Source organism: Phasianus colchicus, chromosome 21 (genome assembly GCF_987193195.1).
Source record: "Phasianus colchicus chromosome 21, bPhaCol1.hap1.1, whole genome shotgun sequence".
NCBI lineage: Eukaryota > Metazoa > Chordata > Aves > Galliformes > Phasianidae > Phasianus > Phasianus colchicus.
The window spans coordinates 3,163,538-3,189,196 of NC_143456.1; the positions used below are offsets into that span (position 1 = coordinate 3,163,538).

The 25,659-nt window shown below is 41.4% G+C and overlaps 1 long non-coding RNA gene across 1 annotated transcript; it reads right to left on the reverse strand.

The window, feature by feature from the left end:
• Positions 1 to 895: 895 nt before the first annotated feature.
• Positions 896 to 25,331, reverse strand: LOC149915303 (uncharacterized). The gene is made up of 7 exons (XR_016459237.1): positions 24,877 to 25,331; positions 12,660 to 12,796; positions 12,438 to 12,512; positions 8,915 to 9,942; positions 7,897 to 7,937; positions 3,417 to 3,538; positions 896 to 1,103 (listed from the first exon to the last, which is right to left on the reverse strand). It is a non-coding gene; the product is annotated as an uncharacterized LOC149915303 (long non-coding RNA).
• Positions 25,332 to 25,659: the final 328 nt, after the last annotated feature.

Sequence of the window (25,659 nt, forward strand, 5' to 3'; positions counted from 1 at the left end):
ATCTTGTGATTAAACACATGTAGACCAGGACCTGAAAATCATTTATAATACTACCAAGTTATACTCTCGTCCTTCGGAGCAGTCACTTCATTTGGCCACAGGATTTTTCCATACGCTCAGAGGCCTCCTCTCTAATCAGATTACTCATCACAGTAATCTAAAATCCACTGAAGTAGTAGGCTTGTAAAGGCTTTTTACAGGTTTTGGATCAAACTGCTGCACTGGCAGCAAAACCCCTATGACATATCTGACAGTCTGGACAAAATTTTCTTGTCATTCTTCCAAATGAAGAGACATCCAATGGCTCTTTCCAAAGGGATTTGTTTCTCTCTCATCCAAGTAAGATGCTTACTACTGCGTAGGCTTCACAAAATATTTTGCTAAGGCAACTTGCTCTTGCCAGTTGAGACCTCAGTGTTTAATCATAATACAGAATCATCTACAATACATATGGGCTGCTACTACATTTTGTAATTGCATGCAAAACACAGAACTTGGCAACTGCAACATTTGTATTTATTTTGCCTTTTTCCCCGCAATGTCCCTATTTCTCTCCTACATGTCACATTTTTTCCTCCAAGCAAGATTGCTAAGTACATTTAATACTGGCAATTCCCCAGGATTGTTTCATTGTTGTTGTTTGGTTGGGTTGTTGTTTTTTTTTTTATAAATTGGATTTTCTGCTGTTGTAGCCTATTTCTCTCATCTCCCTCCCTCTGGCAATAGCAATGGCAAGTGGAAAGCTGAAACACCAAAGCCAGTTTCCTGCGGCAAAGCTCAATGCCAGCCATTGTTCTAGCAGCACATACCTGCTCAACAGCGTTTGCATTCAGAGTGTTTTTCATCCCTCCAGGGTGACAGCTTTGAACAACAACCCTCTCACCATACTCAAACCCCCAAAAGCTTTCCACTGCTGCAGCAGTAATTTAATCAACAACTCGAAGGTACAACTCTCAGCAAATGACTGCATCTACATACCAGCCTCCCCTGTGTGAATCAGCTTCCCACCATCTCTCCTTTTACCTTCTGTTGAAAAATCTGGAGGATCCTATTTGTACAGTGGTGATGCTTCACTTCTCTGACTGGTCAAAATCTGGTTCCCTCTAAAGAACAGTAAGAAGGAAAGGAAAGGAAAACAATCAGACTGCAGAATTAGCTCTGCCTGTTCCCTGCCTCTCTGGAGGACCTGACCAGCACTGCTCTTTCTGCATCCTGTATGGCTTCTCTAGGTTTCTGTGCAGACGGGAAAATATTCTCCCACTTTAGATCTTTTGCAAGGCTCAGTGCTAAATCATGGCCTGCAAGCTTGCTTCGGACTGAGGGAAAACAAAGACAAGGGAAAAAAACTGTCTAGTCTCTGAGAATAACATGGACAGCACAGGATGCTGGCAAAAGTCACCAAAGTCGAAACCAAGTGTCAGAGCCAACTTTTGCCAGGCCTGCTGCAAAGAAGATCAAGTGCTCAGGATTGAAACTTCTCAAAACTCTGGGCTCCTGCACAAATGTTGTGGATTAAGCCTGGGTTGAAAGGAAGGGAGACGTACAACCTTTGTCTCTCATGCCTTATCACAAGGAAGCTAAAACATGATGCCCAATACAGGTACCAGGATCACAAAAAGAAACTCAGAGTATTTTGCATCCAAGGAGGGTTTGTAAGGTATTTCACTCATGGATCCTAGCAAAGAAGGCAGGGAGAGAAACAGAAGGCTGCACATACAGCCCACCCCTGGGCAGAGACCTCAGACTGCCTCATTAAGGAACTCCTAAAGCACAGCATCTCCTTCACCTGCAACCTGGGGTGTTTCAATCTATGCTGGATTGAAAATGTTTTATTATTCTCATGTTTCAAATTATTTTGTGCATTTTTCTCTAGCCTATCCAAACTGCCAGCGGGAAAAAAATGTACTTCTTTCTGTAATAATGTATATGGGTATTCATATATTTTAAGAGAGCAATCAAAGCATTAATTAAGACTAAACTTCCAACAATTTGCTCATTCTCGTGTGTAGGTACACTTCCATGCTCATTACCTGTCTAACATAAATAAGATCCTGTTGTTACGTCTTTCTTCTTCCCTAAGCAGATTACCCAAATATTTCCTAGAGATTAAAAACCAATACAAATCCCATACCACACGTGGTGGTTCATAGTACAGTGGGAGTAAAATTCACACGGGTGTATCTGGGTCAACATTTTGACTTCCCAGCTAAGTTCACCTTGATTAGTGTGCAACAAACAGCATGTCCAACACTACAGGGATTTAAAACGATAGAGAGCCACGTCGTGCCAAGTTGATTTAAGTATATTCTATTTACTTTTGAAAATGAGTATTTTAGTCTATTTAACTCCAGAGGGGGTAATGCAGTTTTTAATTAATTTACTGTTTTGGCTTTTTTAATGTCAAGAAAACAAATGGAGCAATATAAAAACAACAGCACAACAGCTAACATGGGGGTCTATAATGTAACCATAAAAGGAGCCTTTTCAAAGCACTTGCAAAGTTCCAGCCACATGATTCCCATTAACTGTAATGAGCACTGGACAGATAAATTCACACATGTTGCTTTGAAGATTTATACTAAATTGGCTTCATCTTTGTTAGCACTAAAGGAATAATGATACTCCACAATATGAAAGAGAAATCTTTCAATTTGCCCCCTGCAATTTTCTTCATTATCCACAGAATTCTCCACTAGCTGGTCAGACTACAGATTCATAATCATTGCAATTTTACAGACAGTTAAAAATATTAGCAATGGCAGAACGGTCAATCTCTGCAGAATACAGTGCTAAAATGCTCCTTTTTTTTAAGAAAAAAACCCAACAAAAATAACACAGGCCTAGCTAGTTGTGCTCTGAAGTCATATCAAAGGCCTGAATAAGTAGAACAGCACAGGCAGAAAGCTGCTGCTGTAGAAGCCAATCCATAATACCTTGCCAAATCTGTAATTGCTAAGCATGTACATTTGGCTTGATCTTGTGCTGCTTTGAAGTAAAGATATTAGCATCAATTAATCCCGAAATGACCTCAAGTTATGGGCTTTGGGAAAAGAAATGAGAAACAGAAAATTGTGGGAGAAAAATGGGAGCTGTTTGGATGGAGCACTCATGGCAGAAGCAAACCAGCCTCTGCAAATGCAACCTCCACTCCTCCCTCCCAACATTTTCATCCCAGAGAGTTCAGTGCTTTTCGGTTATTCACAGTTACAGGGTTTATGGAGAGGATACATCACTGTTAACACCTAGATATTCATATGAAGAAATCTATGTGTAGCATGACCAAGATTGGGAAAAAAATCCCCAACAATGTTTGTGACAACGTGGGTCAAAAATCAAAGCTGGGACAACATGCAAATTTTACATCATTCCAAAGAGACAGGTAAATAAACAACTATAAAGAATAAATTCTTGAATACCTTTCACTTCTGCTGCTGCTATTGCTCAAATTACTGGCTCTGTCCCTCAGTGTAACATTTTCTGTATTGGTCAGTGGCTTCAGGGATTCTCAGGTGCTCCTTTTTTTGGGGGGTAATGACACCTTCAAGAGAAAAAGGCTTTGTGTTTTACAACCAGCAGTAAAACTAACTACGTATGGAGCTTCCCAGTGTACCCTGACCCCTGAGATGTGAAAGGCCCACTCCTTGCATACCAGCTGCAACCACCTCTGTTCTCATGCACAACAGCAGGAGTAGGAATAATTGCTTAAGCTTTTTACTTGCTTTCCTACATGCACTCTCCATAGTTTGACATTTTTTTTCTTCTCATGTGATGACATTTTTGTGCTATTCCTTCTGATACAACAGGAGTAAATGCTACTGAATCAGACTCATATTTCCCCTGAATCAAAAGACTACTGAACTACTTCGAGTTATCTCTATGTCAGCACATTCCCCTGAGGGCAATATTGTCTTTTTCCCTTGTCAGTTAATTTGTTCATTGCAACACAAGTTTATTGAAAGCACTCTGAGTCTTAATTAGTGCTCTTCAGTTGCTGTTTCCCATAGCTCTTTTGTCTCAGTTTCAAATGCTGCGGAGCAGAATTAACAAGAAATTTCATTATAGTAGCAGCTTAAACACAAAGCATTACGGATATCTGCAGTAATGTACTTGTACCTAACTTCAAGTCCTACAATTTAAATATTCACAGCTGAAAATAAAAAGTTATCCTTCAGTTGCACGTTCATAGACAACAATTCTTGATGGCTCCATAAGGCCAGACACGTTTCAATTTCTTATTCAGTGATGGCAGGTGAGATCAATAGCCCAGCTGAAGTGCATCTCCACCAACGCATGCAGTGTGGGCAACAAACAGGAGGAGCTAGAAGCTGGTGTGCAACAAGAAAATTATGACATAGTCACCATTAGCAAAACATGGCAGAATCACAGTCACGTCCAAAGTGCTGCAATGGATGGCTATAAGCACTTCAGAAGGGTCAGGCAAGGAAGGAGAGGCAGTGGGTAGCTCTAAATGTTATGGAGGGTTTAGATGTTGTAGTGTTGCAAAGCATAAGATTGAGTCCTTCTGGGTAAGGATCAGGGGGAGGATCAGCAAGGCTGACATCCTGGTGGGAGTCTGTTATAGATCACCTAATTAGGAGGAAGGGGCAGATGAAGTATTCTACAAGGAGCTGGCAGGGCAGAAGAAGGGAATTTCTGCTGAGACTCAGGAAAAAAAAAGAGTTTATGATCTTTGGAAGAAGGGATGGGCAACTCAGGGAGAATAGAAGGATGTTGCTAAGATATGCAGTAAGAGAATTAGAAAGGCAAAAGCCCAGCTAGAACTTAATCTGGCCACCACTGCAAAAGTTTTTTTAAAAAAAAAAATGTTTTAACAGATATATTAACAACAAAAGAAGGGCCAAGGAGAATCTCCATCTTTTATTGGATGCAGCAGGGAATGTTGCCTCCAAGGATGAGGAAAAGGTGAGATACTCAATGCCTTCTATACATCTATCTTTAACAGTCAGACCACAGTTATCCTCAGGATAATCTACCTCATGACCTGGAAGTCTGGGATGAGAAGCAGAATAAATCCACCCCTATTCAGGAGGAAACAGTAACCTGCTACTTCTCCAAAACTATAATAAATCCAGGAGGCTAGATGGGATTCACCCAAGAGTACTGAGGAAGCTGGTGGAAGTGCTTGCCAGGCCACTTTCCATCATCCATCAGAGTTCCTGGTCAACTGGGGAGGTCTCAGACAACTGGAGATTTGCTGATGTGAAACCAACCATAAGAAGGGTCAGGAGGAGGATCAAGGGAACCACAGACCTGTCAGCCTTGACCTCGGTATCAGGGAAAGTTACAGAGCAGATCATTTTCAGTGTGATCACACAGCATGTGTGCCATATCCTGCTTCAGTCCTCATTCTGAAAAGTGGAACAAGCTCAGTCTTCCAGCTGCAGCTCGCAAGTCAAACTACCTGATCCTCCTGCTATCATCCCCTGAGGCTGCTTTGGTATTATTTCATTTCTTTTTAACACAGAGGACCAGATTGATCATAATTTTCCAGGCACAGATAAGATTGTGCCTAGTCATGTTTGTGATATGTAAAACTCACTGTAGAATTGTTCTGGTTTTCCTTACAGTTACTTCAAAATTACAAGCTTTGCGTTAAAAGAATGGAATTCTAATTACTAGCCCCCCTAATTACTCACTTGAATATTTTACTAATAAATCTAATGGTCTATAATTTCAATCCATTAAACTACCCACCACTTCTACTATGATATTGTGTTTCTTTGCTCTGTTTGATAGAGCTCCCCAACACCACATCATCAGTAACATTAATAAATTCAAATTGACTCTTACTGTAATTAAAGTTAGTCATTCATTGTTTTGTGGGCACTTCAGCCTGACCTCCCCCCAGCCCAATATTTCCCTTACTATCACAAAATGGGGTTGATTTTCAGCTGCTTCCTTGTACCAGCTTCCAGCTGAACTAATAATTTCCCACACGGCTCTGTAGATAATGCCTTACTGAAACCCAGATTAGATCTTAGAGATTCCAAAATCCCTTCACAGTTCTGAAAACAACACCAGAAAGACCTTACAGTTCATGTTAGTCTGTTTATTTTAATGATGTGCTTTGTTTTATGTTAGAAGAAAGCAGCCTTTTGTGTTTCTTTGCTCCTGCTCTGACTGAGAGCTCCCTCCTTAAATCCTGGGTCTGCAGGTGAGGAAGCCCTGGTGTGAGGTGGACATCATTCAAGCACTTTTTCCACTGGACAAAAAGTTCTACGTTCTGCTGCTCTTGGACAAAAGCTGCAAAGTTGCAATGACAACAAAACAAACAAACAAACACATTTTTAGAGGAATAGGGCAACCTTGAATCCCAGTGAAGGATCACAGATGGATAGAGGGAAACGACCATTGCCCGCTCTCTGAAATGCTGGCAGCTGCAAGCAAAAAGGCCTCTCCTGGATCAGAGAAATTCACATGACCTCAGAATACTGAAAAACCTGACGCTGACCATTCCCATCTCCTTACACTGAATTCCTATCTGTATCCATAGAAGGGGGAATACCAATTATTTGGGGTTGTGAAAAACACTGGGCTAACCTGCCTGTCTTGAGACAGCCAAACAGTAATGCAAGAACAGTGACTTCGCTCTGCAGGCTGATCAAAAGTCCTGTTGATTTACTCGTACAACAGCACAGGATGACATAGGTGTATTGTGATGTCCCACACCAGTCTGCATTACACAGAGCAGCAGTGCTGCCATATCAATGCTGGCCCAAAGCTATATGCTGGACATGGTTCACACAGATGGGTCCTCATACCTGGGCTGCAGCACAGGACTGTCAGACCACATAACTCTCCTCTCTACATCCACTTGAGTATGAAATAAAGGTATTATTTCTCCTTCCAAACTTTGTTTTCAAATGTTGTTTGTATACAACAGCTTCTTGGAACCCAAAACGTGGCTAAGGATCCCACTAAGCCAACACTTATGCAATAAAGATACATTAAGAATAATTTCAAGCAATTTCAAAAGCAATGTAAAAGGAATTTATCTTAGCCTAATAAAAGCACATAACCCTTGAAATGCTTTCAAATAGCTCTACTTTTCAATGTTTTAAAACAACTGTATGAAACCTAATGCAAACAAAATCAGACAGAAGTTGATACGAAAGCTCCTCTGACTACATCTTCCATGAGAACAGAAGACATTTCAGCCTCAAAAGAGTGGGTGCCAGCCCAACACTCCCCTTGGGTTTTAGTAAAGGACTAAGAGACACAGGATTTCAGTTGTGTGGCTTAACACACCAGATAATTTTTTTTTTTTAAGATTTGTGAATTATTTTGCATGTACAGTTATGCAATTCCTATTAATTTTAATATGGTGCTGAGGAAATACGTAGTTTACCAATCACATCATCATCAAAAAGCTCCTTTCCCCAAGCACAAATTTAGTAAATCATACCTGTAATTTAATTCTTAATCAAGAGGCCCTTGAGTCTGACTCCCGAGGCTCGCTTTATGGATTTTGTTATGCATGGTATGAAAATGAAGCAGAAATTCTGCACTTTGATCTGCTCTCAGTTCATGTCCCTATCTTCTGCCTTTCCAACATTATGAAGATAAAGAAAAAAAAAAACAACAACTATCTTGTATTCATTTTTTCAGTCATTTAAGAAATTAATTTTCAATAGAAAACGCTGTCTACAAGTAGGATACAAATACCATAAATGGTTCCAAGCTGAGCAACCTCTTTGTTTCTAATGTTCTGCATCCAGATTTGAAAACAGGATTGGGCAATAAATTTCGTCTTTCCATGTAAAACTAGAGATGACATCTATGTCTGGAAAAAGCAGGGGTGGTAGGCCTACTTGGAGGGGAAAATAAACCACAAAAAAACAACACACAATGGCAATTTGTTAAATGGATAATTACCTGTACACTTGAATTGTGAAGCATTTCAGTTATTCCAGCTTCTGAAAATGAAAATTAATTCATTTAGCCATTGCATAAAATAAATATTTTTTCTACTTGAATCAAAGTTATAATGTACTGAAAAAACATGCAGATGCATTTACTTATGTTCTGAGGGCAAGCTGGGAAATCAGTGGAAAAGAAACCAAATGACTTCTTTCCTTCCAAGAATTCCTTCAAAAAGAAGACCTAACGAGTCCTATTTGATGAAACTCGTTGGTACGAAGGAAAAAAAATTCAAGTATTACTGCCAAAGCTTCCTGCAAAACGATACAACTGATTGTTCCTACTGCTGATACTGCAATTTGGAAATCAGAATCCTGATGGTAGCACTTATAGTAAAGTCTGGTTTTGGTAATAATCTATGAAGTGGAACAATCGGCCTGGTAACAGAATATGTTTCTATGATCTCAATACACAGAAGGAAAATTTAAAGTAATAAACAGAGATGTGTGTCTCGCATGCCTAAAATGACAGCAGCACGTGTGACAGCACAACATTATGAGAACATTTATTATGGTTAAAAAAAATGTTCTGCCACAAACCTAGATCAGTGAATTTATGAGCAGAACGAGCTTTGCATAACTAAGCATGGGTGAAACCTTCTTAGTTTGACGTTTCCTTAACGTGAAGACAATGCACCAACATAAATAAAGTAAGCAGAAAGGGCAAGACGTCCTCTTGAATGAGTGTTTTATCTGAGCGAGCAACTTATTTTGCATAAGGATTATTCAACAAATAATTAAAGATAAAACATTTTGTTTTCCAATTGGCATAGATGCTGGAAATAGTCCCACATAAATAACCTTTCCAAGGGGCAACATGAATAAAAGCCTAATCAGTACTCTAGCTGTGCAGAGTACAAAGTGAACATTATAATACAATCAATAATCCCAAGTTAAAGAGATGATGGCTACGCAGCAAGACTCGGTGGGATATAGATTTCAGGTTACAAATCAACAAGGATATAATCACTCACCACAGCTGCAGACTGTTCCTTGGAGGCCTACTTGCAAGCTCATTCACCACCCAGGGATATTCTCAGGAGCAGATCAAAACCACTGAAGGATGATTCTTTACGTGGCTGTGCTCTGGTGAGTGTATTATAAATATGAGCACGTGAAGTGAACCTGGGTAATTCCACCACTGCAACAGTGAGCTCTACCACCCTCACCCAGCAATCCTTCTCCTTAATAAGTGACCTGTACTAACATGAGAGTACACACATTATTCTCCATAAGGATACATACAGTGTGCCCATGAGCAATGAATGAAACTATGGACTTGACCAGGACCTGACACATAGACTGCATGTGAAATTCAATCAGCATCTAAAAACAAACTTCATGAAGTAATGTTTGGGCACATTTGATTCATGTATTACTGTTCCTTCAAGTGATAAAGCAATCAAATCTCCTCAAATATTTGTAAAACTTGTGGAAATCTTCCAGAGCTTAATGTACATTTCAGTTCTTCCTGCAGGCATAAAAAGCTTTTGCATTGAAGACTCCGGAGGGCTGGCTGCCTACATCAGGATGAAGAGCCTCTACCCCTGCAGATGTGTAAAAACACTCCTCCTGATTAGACATGTCTCAGCACAGTGCATATTCAGCCACCCATCTTTATTCTTATGGTAAAATTTTTATCGCGTTTTATCATATGTCAAGTCTCTGGAGTCTAGACAGAGCTGGAATCTTGTCTGGTTCATGCAGCTTTTGTTGAACTGTTAACTGAATTCTGCAGGGCAAAACTCTTTCAACACTGCACACCTGCATGTCTTGATTTCCATTTTCTCTCTGGGCCACGTTTTCTGCAGCTGCTGCTCCTAACTCAGAGCCATTTTAGACTCCATTTCTGCAGACCCCACTCCCTGCAGCTTTGACCAAAGCATCTGCCTGGGCATGAATCCAAGGACCTCCAATACTTCTCCTGTGCCAGTACACTTTCACAGACATGTCACTGTTCGTATCTGGATCACAGACCTCTCTTCCGATGATCTTTCTCTCCCTAGGATGAGAAGAAGTGGTGGGCTTCATTTAAATTGTACACTGGGTACAACAGTTAGTGCTTCTGCACCAGCAAGTGAGATGTAAGATGTGGGATATTCTTAAGAAAAACAAAATAAAGAGCACGAATGGACAGAAAAGCAATGCAAAAAATAACAGGAGACTTGGTCTCATGCTAAGGCAAGAAGAAAAGACTTCTGCTGCCTGGAAGTTTCATTTTAAATATCCGCTCATACAGATTTGTGCAGGTCCTTGTATTTACGAACTTAACTAAAAGTCATTGCTACATAAATCACTTGCATATGAGACATAATAAAACAGTTTCCAGTATATTTCTTCTGATTTGCAGCCACATCTCATTTCATAATCTGCATTATAGATTTTTTAAAAGATTATTCTCTTGTGATTGAAGATGGCAGTTGTGGTATCTGCATTATCCAGACCACCTCAAGCAAATTGAAACAATCACCACCAGAACAACACGGGTGCTTGTGGCCATCCAGAAACTTTCCAGCAAAACACATTCCACCAGACAAAACAAAATCAGGTTCATCAAAACATCTTAGTTGATTAATTTGGCCAAAATTCTGATGAAAAACAGGCAGCTTTCCATTGGAAAACTACTTCATTTCCTCATAGCTCCTTTGCAGTCAACCCAGCAGGGATAAAAAAAACCCTGTCTCCTAAACTCACAGACTAGCACATTCATAAGCCAAGTTTGCAAGGTTCCCAGTCAAACTGCCTTGAATTTTGAACATCACAGCTTCTAAAGTCTCCAGTTCCTTAGAAGTCTCCTAGCAGCAAGCAAATCTGACCCCACGCCTTCTGGTTTCTAAGCTGGAAGGCAACAAGCTGTGTTTGCAATAGAAAGTCAGTAGCTGTTGACTTATTGTGAAATGGTTGAGCACTTACTAGACTAAGAACTGCGTGGTACTAAGTCTGCTGGTCACTGTGCATCCAGCCTCACATGCACGTGTTTGTTTCTCTGGGCTGCATAACCAGCATGCAGATATCAGGGCCTCAGCCTCACCATAAAGTCCACTGCCAAAACACATCTGTTACATGAAAGCTGGAAGTTTCTTCTGTACCAAACAAATTAAAATCAAAGAAGGAAAGAATTTTATCGTCCTTTCAGATGCTGGAAAAACAGAGCTTTCTTGTTATTCTTGTATTTCACAACAATCCTCCCCAAGTCCTTGGAGAGTGCATAAGCTTAAACTGGCACAGACTGTAGAACGTACTCCTACAAATGAGAACATTCCCAGCAAATGATTATACATACTCTGAGAGCAAACTATAACCAGATACAGAAAGGTGGACTGAACCAACCTTTCTTCACATGTGAATTCAATTCAAACAATTGGGATTGCTGCATGAAAAACAAAGTACATCTATTCAATCGCTTTCTTTTCGGAGAAGGAAAAGATGCATTGAAATTACAAACTTTTAGCCACTGCACTTCCATTAAATGGTTTATTTTTTTTCACAGAAAATTTAACTGATTGGAACACATCTGTCTCCCATCACGCCAATATTTTGAAGATATTTATAATTACCAATTTCACACAATCATAGCAATGCAGTGAGTTCAGTCCTGGAACACATTTATCATTGCTCAGCACAGACCTCTGCTCAGATCTCCTTCTCCACCAGGACACAGAGGGAGAGAATCAGCATGGTGTCCCACCTGGGCACACCAGCCCTGCTCACTGCACCAACACACTGCTCCAGGATCTGCACTGGTCCTTCTGGATAAGTGTTCTGTGCTATACAGCCAGCTTTGTGCTACTACTGAACAGCTGGATGCACACAAATCTTTATACCCCTAGTTTGCTGATATTCTTGCTGTGCTTTGCTCTAAAAGCTGACCTGGAAAGGATGACAAAGAAACAAAACTTAGGGGAGAAAGATAAATTTACAACTCCAGAGCTGACTTCAATTTATTTAAGCACAGAATACCATAAGGAAAGGTCTGATCCCTGGCCTAGCAATAGAGCACACATTTGAGCTTGACTGCTGATCTGCACACTGACTTCCCTTCAGCATGGTTGTTACCTTCATTTGTGTTCACTCTTCTAATTTCACACATCTTTTCCTAATTCAGACTCACCTAGTAGTCAGTATTTATTGAGCATTCTCACTGGCTAATATCCTAACTTCTTCTCTGTGCTATTCCCATACAAACACTGCACACCTCCCAAACAGACTTTACATATAAACTGTTCCATTCTCCAGACTCATACACCTCTGACCCATAAAGACATTAATTTATCAGTGTTTGAGCAATACTCCAACAACAGGTCAACAGAAGCACCAAGCCTCAGAAGACCATTTAAAAGCATAATGCATATAGACTTACAGGATCTAAGCATGTAGCAGGAGATGTTCAAATGTTTTTTTCCAGTTCTGTGGCCCAGATCTGCCAAATGAAAACTATTTCCTGCACAGGAAGTAATTAAAGAAAAGAATCAATGCTTATAATCAATTCGACCATACCTTTTTGTCTGCCTTGGTGACATCCTGGGAAGCTTCTTACCCTGCGTGCTGTCTGATGCTGCACCATGTGAACAGCTGCATGGTGACAATGAAGAGGAGAAAAGGAATCTGAGTGTTTGGGAAGGTGTTACAGGTTCCTATCATTCATTCTCCTGTGCAGCACAGCCTCCCAGTCTTACAATAGAGGAGCTGCTGGATAACAGCAGCTTACCCCATGCTTACCTCATGCTGTGATCGCAGCTGGAGTCAATGCTCTTAAGAGACATCTGAGAAGAAATCTTTTCCCTCCTATCTTTGTGTCCAGACATTCAAACGCTGAATCCCACATCCTTAACTCATGGGCTCAAATGCGTGGATTACTGCTTGTAAGATTATCAACATAAATAAATAAATCACAGCTTCCCCACCGATATCAGATCAGAATACAACCTCTAATTAGCTAAGAAGGACAAAATAACTGAGCTGGTTGAGTCAATCTGCATACCCTGTGCTCCAGCTGATGAATATAAGCTACTTTTAAAAATGAAAAAGCTATTAGGTTATTGAGAATAGTTTTGAACAATAACCTCTGCATGTATTACTTGCATGTTTAACAATCAGCTGGTAGAAGCATGAGGCTGCCTGAAAATTCAATAGCTGGAGATAATGGTCAATTTCTGCAATATTATTGTCTAATTAGAGAATTCTACTTTAGCTGAAATCCATTTAAGCAAGCAACGTGCATATATTGTAAGGACAGATTAAGAACACACTACATAGGGCCAGGAATCCTTATTATGTGAAGACAATTAAAAAAGCCATCTCTGATTTATCACCTCCACCTCTTTATTGTATTTTCTTCTCCATCAATGCAAAACAGTGGCAGAAACTGAAATCAATTAAAAAAAAAAGGGGGGGGGGGGGAATGATTAACCATCACAGCGTAAAAAAAAAATAAGACAGCTACCATAAACCAGTCATAGAAGAATGCACAAATAGGCTCACTAGGAAGAAGAGCAAACTGTATCCCCTCTCTATAAAAACAGTGGAAAAACATGCTGGAAAGTTGTACCCAGAGAAGAGGATGCTTTGCTGTGGTTTATAGACAGCCAGTACACAAAGGTTTAAGGTTAAAATCTCATAGAAGCAGCCCTGCGTGTCCATGCTGATGTGCAAGAACAAGTGTCCAAGGTTCAAACAAGAGCCCCTGGAATAGAATCTTTTCTCAAGGACCTGATCTGATTTCTAAGCACTGCAACAGTCAGACTGGGTAAGGAAAACATACTCAGCTCCAGGAAATGCAGTGAAATCAGACTGCTGCCTACAGCTCCTGGTAAGGAGGTTTCTTGAGAACAAAGGGCAGCTGCACCAGCAACCAAGAGCAGGCCAGAAAACTGTCTGAAAACTGATAGAATAAAGCCCGTATGAAGCAGTAATTGAACAATCAGCTCTGTGGTACATAAGGCTACACTTTTCTATCTCACTAATTACCTTATCTTCAAAATCAATGGGCATGAGATTTGTAAAATCTTAGCAATCCTGTAGCAGTAAGAAACTTTTGGCCATGAGACACAATGGCATTATTTCATCTTGAGGGGGAAATACTACCTCGTGTGTTGTTAATAATGGGAAATACACAAAGTTCTCTTGTGCTGTCAAGAGTGTGTTATTCCTTTTAGTTTGATGTATCAAAGGAAAAAACATTTTAAAAGTTCAGTGCTGAATTAATGACTGCTGATGAACTTTTGCAAACACCTGTGGTAAGACGTGATCATGGCTATCCCACTTCCAATGGCAACACCTCTCAGCTATTTTCCTTTAATTTTCCTTTCTTCCTTAACTACCATACAGTTAACAAGAGCAAAGTTGGATTTTCAGGTATTTGCAAAGTTTCCTCAATAGTCTTTCATTTCTATCTGGACTGAAACTTCACGTATTCTGAATAATGGAAACAATGTTCAAAGAATACTTTTACCTTCAGCATTATACTTGCTTAATGGTCCTTTACTTGTGATTTTGTGCATTAATTTCATATAAAGGTCTCCTTTTGGTTGGGAGGGGGAAAAGACAGTGTTTTAACATTTAAAGCAAAGCTAAATAATACTATACTGCTGGGAAATTTTCAAAGCCACATTAAAAGAGGATCATATGAAAAAGAGGCATCCGTTACAAAAGCACTCCATGGCTCCTCTGCGCTCTACGATTTTGTTAAGGTACTCTTTTAATCCAGTCATTTTCAGTGCCTCTCCCCAGTAACATGAAATCTGGTTTAATATTGTGGATTAAATGTTATTTTCTCCTCTAACTGACGGATTGAGTTTGGCAAATCTTGACTCTTGCATCAGTTCCACAGAAGCCGCTCCATGCTGTGAAGAAAGTGGTAAGGATCATAGGGGAAACCATACAGAACACGTGTCTGTTTCCCTGGTGAACCACAGCTGCAATAGGATGTCTGTCTTAGCAGGTATGAAGCAGAGGGATACAGGCTTCAGGAAATGTTACCATTTGCACACAAGCAAATAACCCCCATGGGTGTTTCCAAAAGATGATACCTTAGCCCCTAGATGTGCATTTGAGCACTTCCAGCATTTGCTTCCTTGTGACAAACATCGTGCACAGGAATCCCTTCCCTTACCCACCACCCACAAGTGAGCCTACAAACCAAAGAGTCACTGTAAGGTTCAAAAGCAGAGAGTGAGATTCTTACCCTGACATTTCAATTTCCTCCTGCTGGAACACTGAGAACAGTCCAACTTTATTTTCATACTACCCACACATCTCTTGAGGACTTTCCAACTAAACTTATGAAACACTGCTCAAGCTAAGTCCATCTTTTTCCCAAATCACTGCAGCTAAAGAGAAAGAAATTTTGAGGAACCCCTAGTAGAAGCACTCTGAAATACGAAATATAATATCATGACAGTTCACAAAAAACCATCCCATTTCAACTGCTGATCACATGTTGAAGTTTATCCAATTAGCTATCTGTCCTGCTGTTTCTTTCTTTCCAAGGACTTCTATGGGTCACATAAGACTTCAGGAAGGTGTCATTACCATTGTGTTACATCAGCCATCCCAAAGCAGAGAGATGAGGTCAAGTCAGGGCTGTGAACCCATCCCATATGTTTTTCTCCAGTGCTGCAGCTTCACCACCCGTTGGACCACAAAGACTGAGTGGCACAAGAATAACAAGTACTGTATGCTGACTGCAGACGTAGCCCTGAGCAAGAAATAGCAGCCTCATTTGCACTGCTCCAAGGTATGGCAGCTCCATCCCTCCTCTCCTTGTGCAAGCAGGCAGTTTGTCCCAGCAGCTCCCAAGCACTAAGCAGAATCAAGACCACAAACTCCTATAATCCAATGGGAAACTGTAAGTTACCTAATAAATCACCTGGATGTGTATAACTCCATAAAGAATTGTACAGATCTGTCTACTGGTGAACATTAGGCCCCCCCTAATGCTGGCTTAAAAAGGAGGTTCCTTACAGGAGACCACACACATCAAGCCAGGATACAGGACTAGAAGTCTCTAAAAGACTTATAGATTTATTCTCCTGAAGTACACTTCAAGAGTTTTTGTTCCTTTAAAACCCAAAGATCAGACCATCTAACATCTTTTCTCAAATACTGTGCTCCAGAGAATAGAAACTTCTAGGTTAACTACATTCAGAATTGATTCCTCTGCCTTTTCCATGCATGGATGCACTCATGCTCATGTGTTTAATACACATATTAATTTTTAAATAGATTGCTTATAACTAATCACATCAAGTGGCATTTGTGCAACGTAAATATTTGCTTTGTTCCTCCAACACTCTTTCAATTACACTGAAAATTTCAGAGAAATAAAATTACAGCAGGTTGAATATTGAAAGCGGGTGGAGGGGGAAGAGCTAGAAACTGTAAGCTTCAAAGGGAATTCTACCCTTTGATTTCAGTTTGCATATTCCAAACGCTCACATTTTGCTGCACAGATGTCAAACCAGGAGGTAGTTAATAAAGCAGGTTCCTTTAAGATTAAAAAAAAAAAAAAATGCATTTTAAATGATCAAATCAAACCATATTCCAAGCGCGACAGAAGTAAATGACGTATTATTAGTTCTCCCGTGAACCTCACTCAACCATCTCTCTCTATCATAGCAGGGGTCTGTCAGCTATGCAGGTCCTTGCCAAAAATAAAGAAAGAATGGCAGTATTCCCCATCTGCTGGTGAGTCCAATCGAAGGAAAGAGAAAACACTGATTTTATTTAGTTCTGTTCCAGTTATTGTCAGGCGATACAAACAGTCATCATGACACGCAGCCAGATTTATTCATGTACCCAGCAAGCCAGGCCAGGCATAATAAAGAGATTACACACAGTTTGGAATGCAGGCAACTCGGAAATGCTTTTATTAAAACCTAAAGCATGGGAAGTATTGGGTAGGAGATATAGGTAACACACCATCAGAAATATGTTTGGTTCTAAAACATGACACACGGCACCCTTAGTGAATGAGGATGACTATTATTGCACTGTAACATGCCTACATTTCTCTCCTTGCCAAAAGAAAAGCTTGGAATAGCACAAAGCAAATGGCACTTTAATCTTAGAATAGAGACTTGCACGAGCCGTACTGACAGAGCATGAAGGAAAAAATAAATAGGACCTTTGTAAATATCTGTCCCTTTGAAAGACAGCTCCCCATAAGGCACCACTACTGGACTGAAGCCTCTCTGGAATGGGAAAGGCTCTTAACAGCAAGATAGAAGGGTCAGCAGGAGGATCAGGAGCTCTGTTGGCTTCTGGGGTTCTCCTGCTTCTTGCTGACATTATCTGCCCTACCAGACACAGTCAGAGGTCCAGGAGCCAACTCAGAACAACAGCAATGCCTTTGCCCTAAGAGCACACGCTATCACATCAGCCAATTCTGCTTCAGCATTTCCCCCCACTATTCCATGCCTATTTGTGTCCAGCTGTTGTCCACTTTCTGGTAACTATTTGGGAATAGGACCATCTGCCTTCCCCTGGGTGGCAGAGGTGATATGCAGACACAGATATAAGACAGCCCTGAATTGCAGGTAGGATCCTAAGGCACAACCTACATAACAGCTCAGGATAAAATAACCCACTTCTGCAATCTCAGGCTGTCACATTCGAAGTCAGCCACCTCCAATGTTCTGTGCTCATCTCAGCAGCTCCAGCAGTATTCCCAGTCTGTTTTATTCTGTATTCTTGCTACTTCATAAGGAAACCTTCAGGTACAGCTGGATATTACAGCTTCTGACAGAGAAAATATTAGTTTAAGAAGAGATTTGCAATAAACATTTCTCTTGTGTTGTTTTTGACCCAAGTCAGAAGTCCAGGCTTGTACTGACACAATGATAACCTCTGCCATGGATGCAGGGACAAACAGAAGCAGGAGCCTCTTGTAGAAGGAAACAAACCAATCTCTGGCCTTGATGTGATGGTGATTGAATTCAGTTCAAAGAAACCTTGTGTGGCACGGGAGGATGAGATGCCCAGACACTGCACAGCAAGGTTCTGCATGGGGAGCAATCAAATGGATAAGACCTCTAAAGGCCCTCTTGTTCAACTCCCCTGCACTGCACAGGGGCACCCACAGCTCCATCAGGTGCTCAGAGCCTCATCCAGCCCAACTCTGGATGTCTGCAGGCATGGGGCACCACCACCTCTTTGGGAACCTGTGCCACTGCCTCAAATTTTAATCATAAAAAAAACCTTTTCTTTATTCTCAATCTAAATTTTCCCCTTTTAAGTTCAAAATAATTTCCCCATATTCCTATCACAACAGACCTCACCCAAGAGTCCATCCCCTTCTTTCTCACAGCCCCCCTTTAGATGCTCCCCGATGCCTTCTCCAAATGGAACAGCCTGAACTCTCTCAGCCCAAATCTCACATCTGAAATAAGAACTGCTCAAAATGAAATATAATTATAAAACCTGCTGTTGCAGATGTTCAGGTTAAGCCATAAGCCCATGAGCATCCTAAAGCCTGGTCTCAGTTATCAATAAAAAAACAGACAAAAATAAGAAAAGAAATTCAGTAAGTTATACATAGTCAGGAAAAAACTAATTTCTAGAATCTCTGCAATCAATTAAATAAAACTTTTATCAAAAGGAAGTATTAGCAATAGTGCATCAAGATGTGCTTCAATGACCTGGTTACAGTTAGCTGAAGTTAGCAAGTTTTCTCTGAATGAGTCCATAACAACTAGGTGAAGTGTCTGGACAGATCTAATGCAAGTAATAATAATTGCAGAAAGCAACAGGACCAAATACCATTTAATAGGGCTGCAGTTGGAGCACTACAAAGGTCAGAGGGCTACAAACCTCTTACATTTCCCTAATCCAGCCAGGCAGTGCACAGGACGAACTCATTCTCTCATCAACTACAGCAACCAAGGAATCTGCCAGTGGTTTTTCACCAGCAGTAATAGACAGAACAATGCTGTCACAGCACAATGCTGACCTCAGGTGGGCACGCAACAGGGAGTAAACTGGTACAGATGCCAGAGCTGGTCTGAGGTCAAAGAGAAGCTGAGGGGCAGGGTAAGCCTTCAGGAAAAACTTGGAGCATTAGGACAACAGGAACGGCCTTCCTCCTTAAACACGTGCTTGGAGTCTGATCAAGATGGCAAGAGATGGAAACATCTTCAAGGCATTAAGGCAGCAGAAGCTCTTTGCTGCTGTAGTCACGATGTGCAATGGGTCCATGCTGTTTGTTGCGATAACTGAGGCACCATAATGGTTTCAAAAATGAAAGCCTGGTTTAAGCTGAAATAAAAAGGAAGCTACACCAGGTATTATTACAATGTAGAGAAAGCCTGGAGGGCTGATTTAGATGGGCATATTCTTGAGATGCAATATAAAAAAAGTAAGATGTTTGTGTCGTGCAATATATCTGGATTTCATTTGAAATTGCTACCCAAGGCAGAACTGTGTCACATCAAGGTTTTGATTTTAGCAGCCAACATATCTAACCACAGTCTTCGTGGAGATGGGAGATCTTTAGGTCTCAACTTTGTGTTATTTGAAATAAAAGCACACGGTAATAGAGATAGCAGTCAGGAGAGATCAGAACTCAGAGCCTCCTGAGCCCCAGCTCAGGGCATTCCTGTTCAGGCTGGAGGATATTTATACTTCTCAAACAAGTAATGGATCCAAGAGGGGAAACAGCCTGAAAAATCTGATAGGTTTAAGAGCTCTGCATTTCCAGAAGAATGAATTTCACCTTAATTTCACATTCTTAGGAATTATCTTTCTAAGCAGCTAAGTAATGACTCTATCTATCTGAATACAGTTCAATCTACTAAAAACCCTGCAGAATACCCAAACATACTTGGAACAGGAAAGGGAAATGCAGTTATCCGAAATTCTCCATTCCTTCAGAGCACAAGGCTGCTGAAACCTGGTCGTAAATGTCTCTCACCAGTGCTCACAAGATGGTGTAGTAATCCATGCCAAAAATTCAGCAGCTTTATCATATACAATTTTTTCCAACTGACAAAGTATTCCACGGAGCTGTATTTCAATTCTGATTCCATATGTCACTTCAATTTCTGATCAGAGCTTGAACATAAAAAAAATTATAGCCTGTCCCAATGGACCAATAAAAAAGGATCATTTCTTTTTCATATCAACATTTATTAGTCTCAATCATTCTAGAAATATAATCATTATAGTCCCTTTTACTGAGAACAGCTATTCCCCCCCACGCACTCATCCTGGGGCTCCTCTGTACAGATGCTTTCTCATTTTACTTCTGAGGGTGGCAGGTTGTTCCAGAGCACAATTTGCCATCATGTATAACCAACAGAAAAATGCTCAGCCTGGAGAAAAGAAGGCTGCGGGGTGACCTAATTGCAGCCTTTCAGTACCTAAGGGAGGCTATAAACAGTAGGGAAGTCAGCTCTTTGAAAGGGTAGGTAACAGCAGGACAAGGGGAAATGGTTTTAAGTTGAGGGAGGGAAGATTTAGGTTGGATGTCAGGGGGAAGTTGTTTGCTATGAGAGTGGTGAGGTGCTGGAACAGCTGCCCAGAGAGGCTGTGGATGCCCCGTCCATCCCTGGAGGTGTTCAAGGCCAGGTTGGATGGGGCCCTGGGCAGCCTGAGCTGGTATTAAATGGGGAGGTTGGTGACCCTGCATGTGGCAGGGAGTTGAAGATTCATGATCCTTGAGGTCCCTTCCAATCCGGGCCATTGTGTGATTCTGTGGAATTTTAAGGCATTTATTTTGGTTTATATTTTTTCCCCTCTTCCTATTCCCAATACCCTCAAACTCTTTGATATTGCCACTATTTCCCAGACAGTATTAATTTTGACTGTCAAGGCTTTTGAAGTCAAAAGGCTGAGGAAGCCTCAGGTCAGAAGGAATGGCTCAGTGCATTTCACAAGCCTTTGGTTCCCTTCTTTTTGGGCCAGCTGTGCTTAACATTACAGCACTGCTCATAGCTGGCTCCAGCATACACTCCAGAAGCTCACAAGGCCCTCGTTGGAAGCTATCAATACTTGGAGTAATCTTTGCTTTCAGAATCACTGATCACATCTGTTTTAAACTCTTCTCAAAGAAATTGATCCATCCTTCCTACTGAAAACCCAAGATAGACAGGATGTTGTTGTTGAAAAGACTTTTACAAATCCCATCAATATTGGAACAAAACCAGAAAAAACAAGGCAGCTTTATTGATTTACACATTAAAATAACATCTGCTTTTCGTGCATGTGCAGTCTCTCGTGAGCGATAATTGAACATTTAAGGAGAATCTAATATTGAACATATAAGCACCATCCATTTTACCAGTTCTCCCCCTCTTCATAACAGCTACAAAAATTTAAAGATAAAACCTGCCATTAGTGTAGAATGATGTCAAAATCACTGCCTGGACTGAAACGCGCCGTGCAAACTGTAACTGAGCTTGTTAACTAGACATCATTTAAATCAAACCAGGGGCCTCTGTGCCTGCAGACAGGACTGGAAAGTGGACGTGAACAAGATTTCTTCACAGCATATGACAGTGAAATTGGGACAATTCTGTTGATTCTGTTGAACCATTTGGTCATTACCACTCAAAACTGCTGCCCTTGTAACTTAAGCCACCTCAGCTCGAAAGAATTTTATCTCAGCAGAGATTAGTCCCTGTACTGCATGAAATGGAACAAACAAAACAAAATGATTTTCCCATTTTTCAAGGACAACTTTCCAATTTCATGATTTGGAGCAGAAACATTTAAGGTTCACACTCAAGCAACAACTAAGTTTTCATACAAAGTGAAACTCAGACAACTTAACTGCACGGTTTTGCTTCACACATCACTGTTATCTCTAGAATTCACGCCCTCTGTGTGAAGTATGAGCTAGAAAGTACAGCAAAACAACACCTCCCCCATAAACCTGGAAGAGATTTTGAAGACTGGAATAAACTGTATATGCTATATACATCACTCCAACAGCCACAAACATGAAACTCTTAATTTTGGGGTAGAAAAGCCAAGCATTTTTATGATTATTTTGTTTATGCAGGATCAGTGCAAGATCCTCAGGTTTATGTGCAAGGCAGCTTGAACTGGGATTGTCCATCTGGGAAAAGGAGGCACAGGGGAGACTTCATCTCTCTCTATTAATGCCTGAACAGAGGTTGTGGCAAACTGACGTTGGCCTCTGCTGCCAGATAATAGGGATGGTGAGAGGTAACAGTTTTACACTGCTCCAGGGGACGTTCAGGTTGCATATTAGGAACAGTTTCTTTTCCAAAGAGTGGTGATGCAGTGGCACAGCTGCCCAGGGAGGTGGTGGAGTCACTGACCCTGGAGGTGTTCAAGAACCGTGGAGATGTGGCACTGAGGGATGTGGTCAGTGATATGGTGAGGGTGGGTCGATGGTGGGACTTGTTAATCTTAGAGATCTTTTCCACCTAATGATTCTATAACCAACTGCCAGGGGAACATCAAAAAATGACAAAAGTCCTACAAGTGGTGCTCCAGGCCTTGCTCTGTCACAGTACACTTTCAGCTATAGTTCCCCTGCTCAAAGGAAGGCTCTTCTCTGCACAGTGCTGTCTCTTCCAGAGCCCCAGGCTCGAGCACTGCCCAGCTTGTAGCAGGGATGACACAGAGCTGACTTATACACAGGGCCCACAGCCTGTTCACACCCTGGGTCTGCTGGGTGAGGAAGGCAACCCCATGCCCATGGGATGGAGGCAGTGGCTGTCAGCTTCCCCAGCCAAAAATATTTCATGGAAAGACCATCACCAGGGTCCTGTTCAATCTTAATTTACCTTGCCTTGAGAAGGAGATCAGCATGGCTCCTCCAGTGTGTAACAGACTACTTGGATACTGTCATTGTCCCAACAGCTGCCCAGTCATCCCCCTGTGAACCACTCTGGCTGATGAGGGCTGTACACACAGGCAGCTCCTCTCTCTGCATTCAGCAAGACTGTGCTGGCTCATGGCTCAGCCTCAGAGGAGCAGCATTTAGTTTCCCAGCAGCTCTTCACTGTCGTTGCACAACAGGTGCTCCCACATCACTGCACACACTGCAGTTGGGCCAGAAGAGCTGCTGCCCAGTGGATGGCTGTAATGCACTGTAATGCATCTGCAGCAAACAAGATTACAAGGAAATTGCAGGGTTTGCATTTATGTGAAGGTTCGTGAACAGGCCAATGTGCACAGTTTGCTTTTAAAAGAATCTACAAGATAAAGACCTCTACCTGGTGACTCCTGATGTCCTTTTGGGAGCCTGTGGTCAGAAATGTTCTGACTCTCATTGCTGCATTGCCACTCTTCAATCAGGAAAATGCTGCCCCTGGCTTCAGTGGTGGTAGTCAGTGCTGAGGAGCTGACTTTCCTTTTGAAACCTTTAGGGATGACCAGCAAAATGCAGCATAAGGTGGCAAAAGGAAACAAGCTACTGGCTGTGTTTAAATGTGTGTGCATACAGTTCTCATATACACACGCTACAAGCATTCCCTCCTTCCAGATCAGTTTTACTTAAACCATCTGCCTTCTGATCTTAGACACTAACTTACAGGAGAGCATTTGAATACTTTCAGGACAGTATTTGAACTCACATCTTCACAGTTCACCAAAAGTCCCCATCAACTTTAAATTCAATTCGTTTTCTGAACATAATCCTTAGCCAGCAGGAAGACAATGCAGGTACACTGCTAGAGCCTCCTCTCCAAGAAAGGAGAAGAAGGAAACACGGAACAAGAAATGAAAACACATCTGGGGTCTGTCTGGCCTTTCAGTTTCCCAGTGAAGGCTGCAGAGAGCTCAGTGCCTCCGACACATCCTGGCAGAGACATGATCTCTGCCGGCTCTGCAGCCTCCAGTAGCTTTTCTCACTGCCTTAAGTCACTCAGAAGCAAGAGCAGTGCTGTCAGATGCACGTTTAACTTACTGCTACACTTAGCCAACAAATTGTTCCTTCTTGACAGATGTTTCTGTTTAAAGCCACTAGGAAACGTATGGATCATTCTACCTCATCAGTCTCAAGAGCCAGCCTAACAATTCCAAGAGCCAGAAATTTGCCAGGAACAAATGAAAAACCCAATTAAATCAATAGACAAAATTTGGACCAGGATTAGAGAATCGGGCACGACAATGGGATTAGACTATTAATGAGACACAACAAGGTTTGCCTGTTTATCATTTCACCATCAGTTTTCACAGTACGAAAAGGAAGTACTGGTAAATCACCATGAAAAATGCAGACATGAAAAAAAAAATAGTGGTTTCAGTTTAGCGTGTGCTCCCTTTTGATGCCTAGCTCTACAGAACCAGTACATTTATTCTTAGAGAAAAACCACCACAACAGAGAAAGGAATTAGGAATTGGAGGCAGAGCAATGGGAACAAAAATAATAACAAAGTCCTTGGAGTCACACACTGGTAGCTGCTGGTGTACCAGAAGGTTGAAGAGTGCAAAAGTAATTGCAAACAGCAGTTTAGAGCTATTCACGTGGAAAAGCTAGTGCAGACAAACAGCTGGGCAGTCTTTGCAGTGACATCATCATCTTTGCCTTCTGCTCCAACCAAATATAAAAATGCTTAAGTATGAGACTGAAAAAAAAAACCAACACAAAACATTGTTGCTCCTCTGTGTTGAGACACTGTGGGTCTGAACAGGGTGTAGGGGAGGGAGACAAGAGATGGCTGAATTTACTGAATCTTCATCTTGTACCAAGCTAGCAATGACAACAGAGCTCAGTGCCACATACCAAGGCTGGATGAACTGAATTCATTTCCTACCTGTTGGCTGCCTTTGCACAGCTCTGCTCTGCCAACTGGTATTTAGACCATCCAGAAAATGCAAGACCCTCAAGAGTTCTACCCTCCTACTTCTGTTCAGATGCTCTGCACCATCAGCTTCTGCTGCCAGGTTAAGCCAACCTTAGAAGCAAACTCAGCAACTGTGCTCCTTCAGCAGAAGCCATCCCTATTGCTATCCACCTATTTACCTTCTCTCCTTTCAGAACTGAAGCAACCAGAGTCTGCCTGGATGAAACTCATTGCTTCTGAACGCTCCCCCTGCCCTCCTGAGTAACAAGGATGCAGATGATGCACTGCATACTTACCACATCACAAAGCAATTGAGTCCCACCCCGTTGCAAGACCAACTTAGCTTTACTAAAGCAGCTGTCATCACCTTATTTCAAACACCAGCCATGGAGGCCTGCTCAGATACATCAACATGGCTTTAAGGAAAAGAAATTAAATGACAGTGCATGGCGGAAGAATTTTACAGACTGTGACATGCCAAGCTGTATCTGTAAAGCACCTGCAGGAGAAATCAATAACTCCCATGCGCTGGCTCATTGCTTGTTGCCTACTAGGCATCTCTTGCTCTGTATTTCAACTGCAAAGTGAAATCTAAAGCAACTTTATCTGAATGCAGACAAGAGTGGTCAGGTGCTTGAATGGGCTGCCCAGAGAGGTGATGGAGTCACCATCCCTGGAGGTGTTCAAGAAACATATAGATGTTATACTATGGGACATGGTTTAGTTGGGAAATATTGGTAGTAAGGTGGAGCTTGGACTGAGTGATCTTGGAGTTCTTTTCCAACCTTGGTGATTCTATAGCTCTATGATCTATTACCACTAACTAAAGTGAGACACCAGTCAAAGTAATTAACTAACCATATTCTATACAGTATAAACATTTCTGGGGTCATTTATTATGTGGAAGCACCTGCATTAAGAGGCAAAAACAGCACAAGGCACTGCAGCTTGGATTGCCTGCA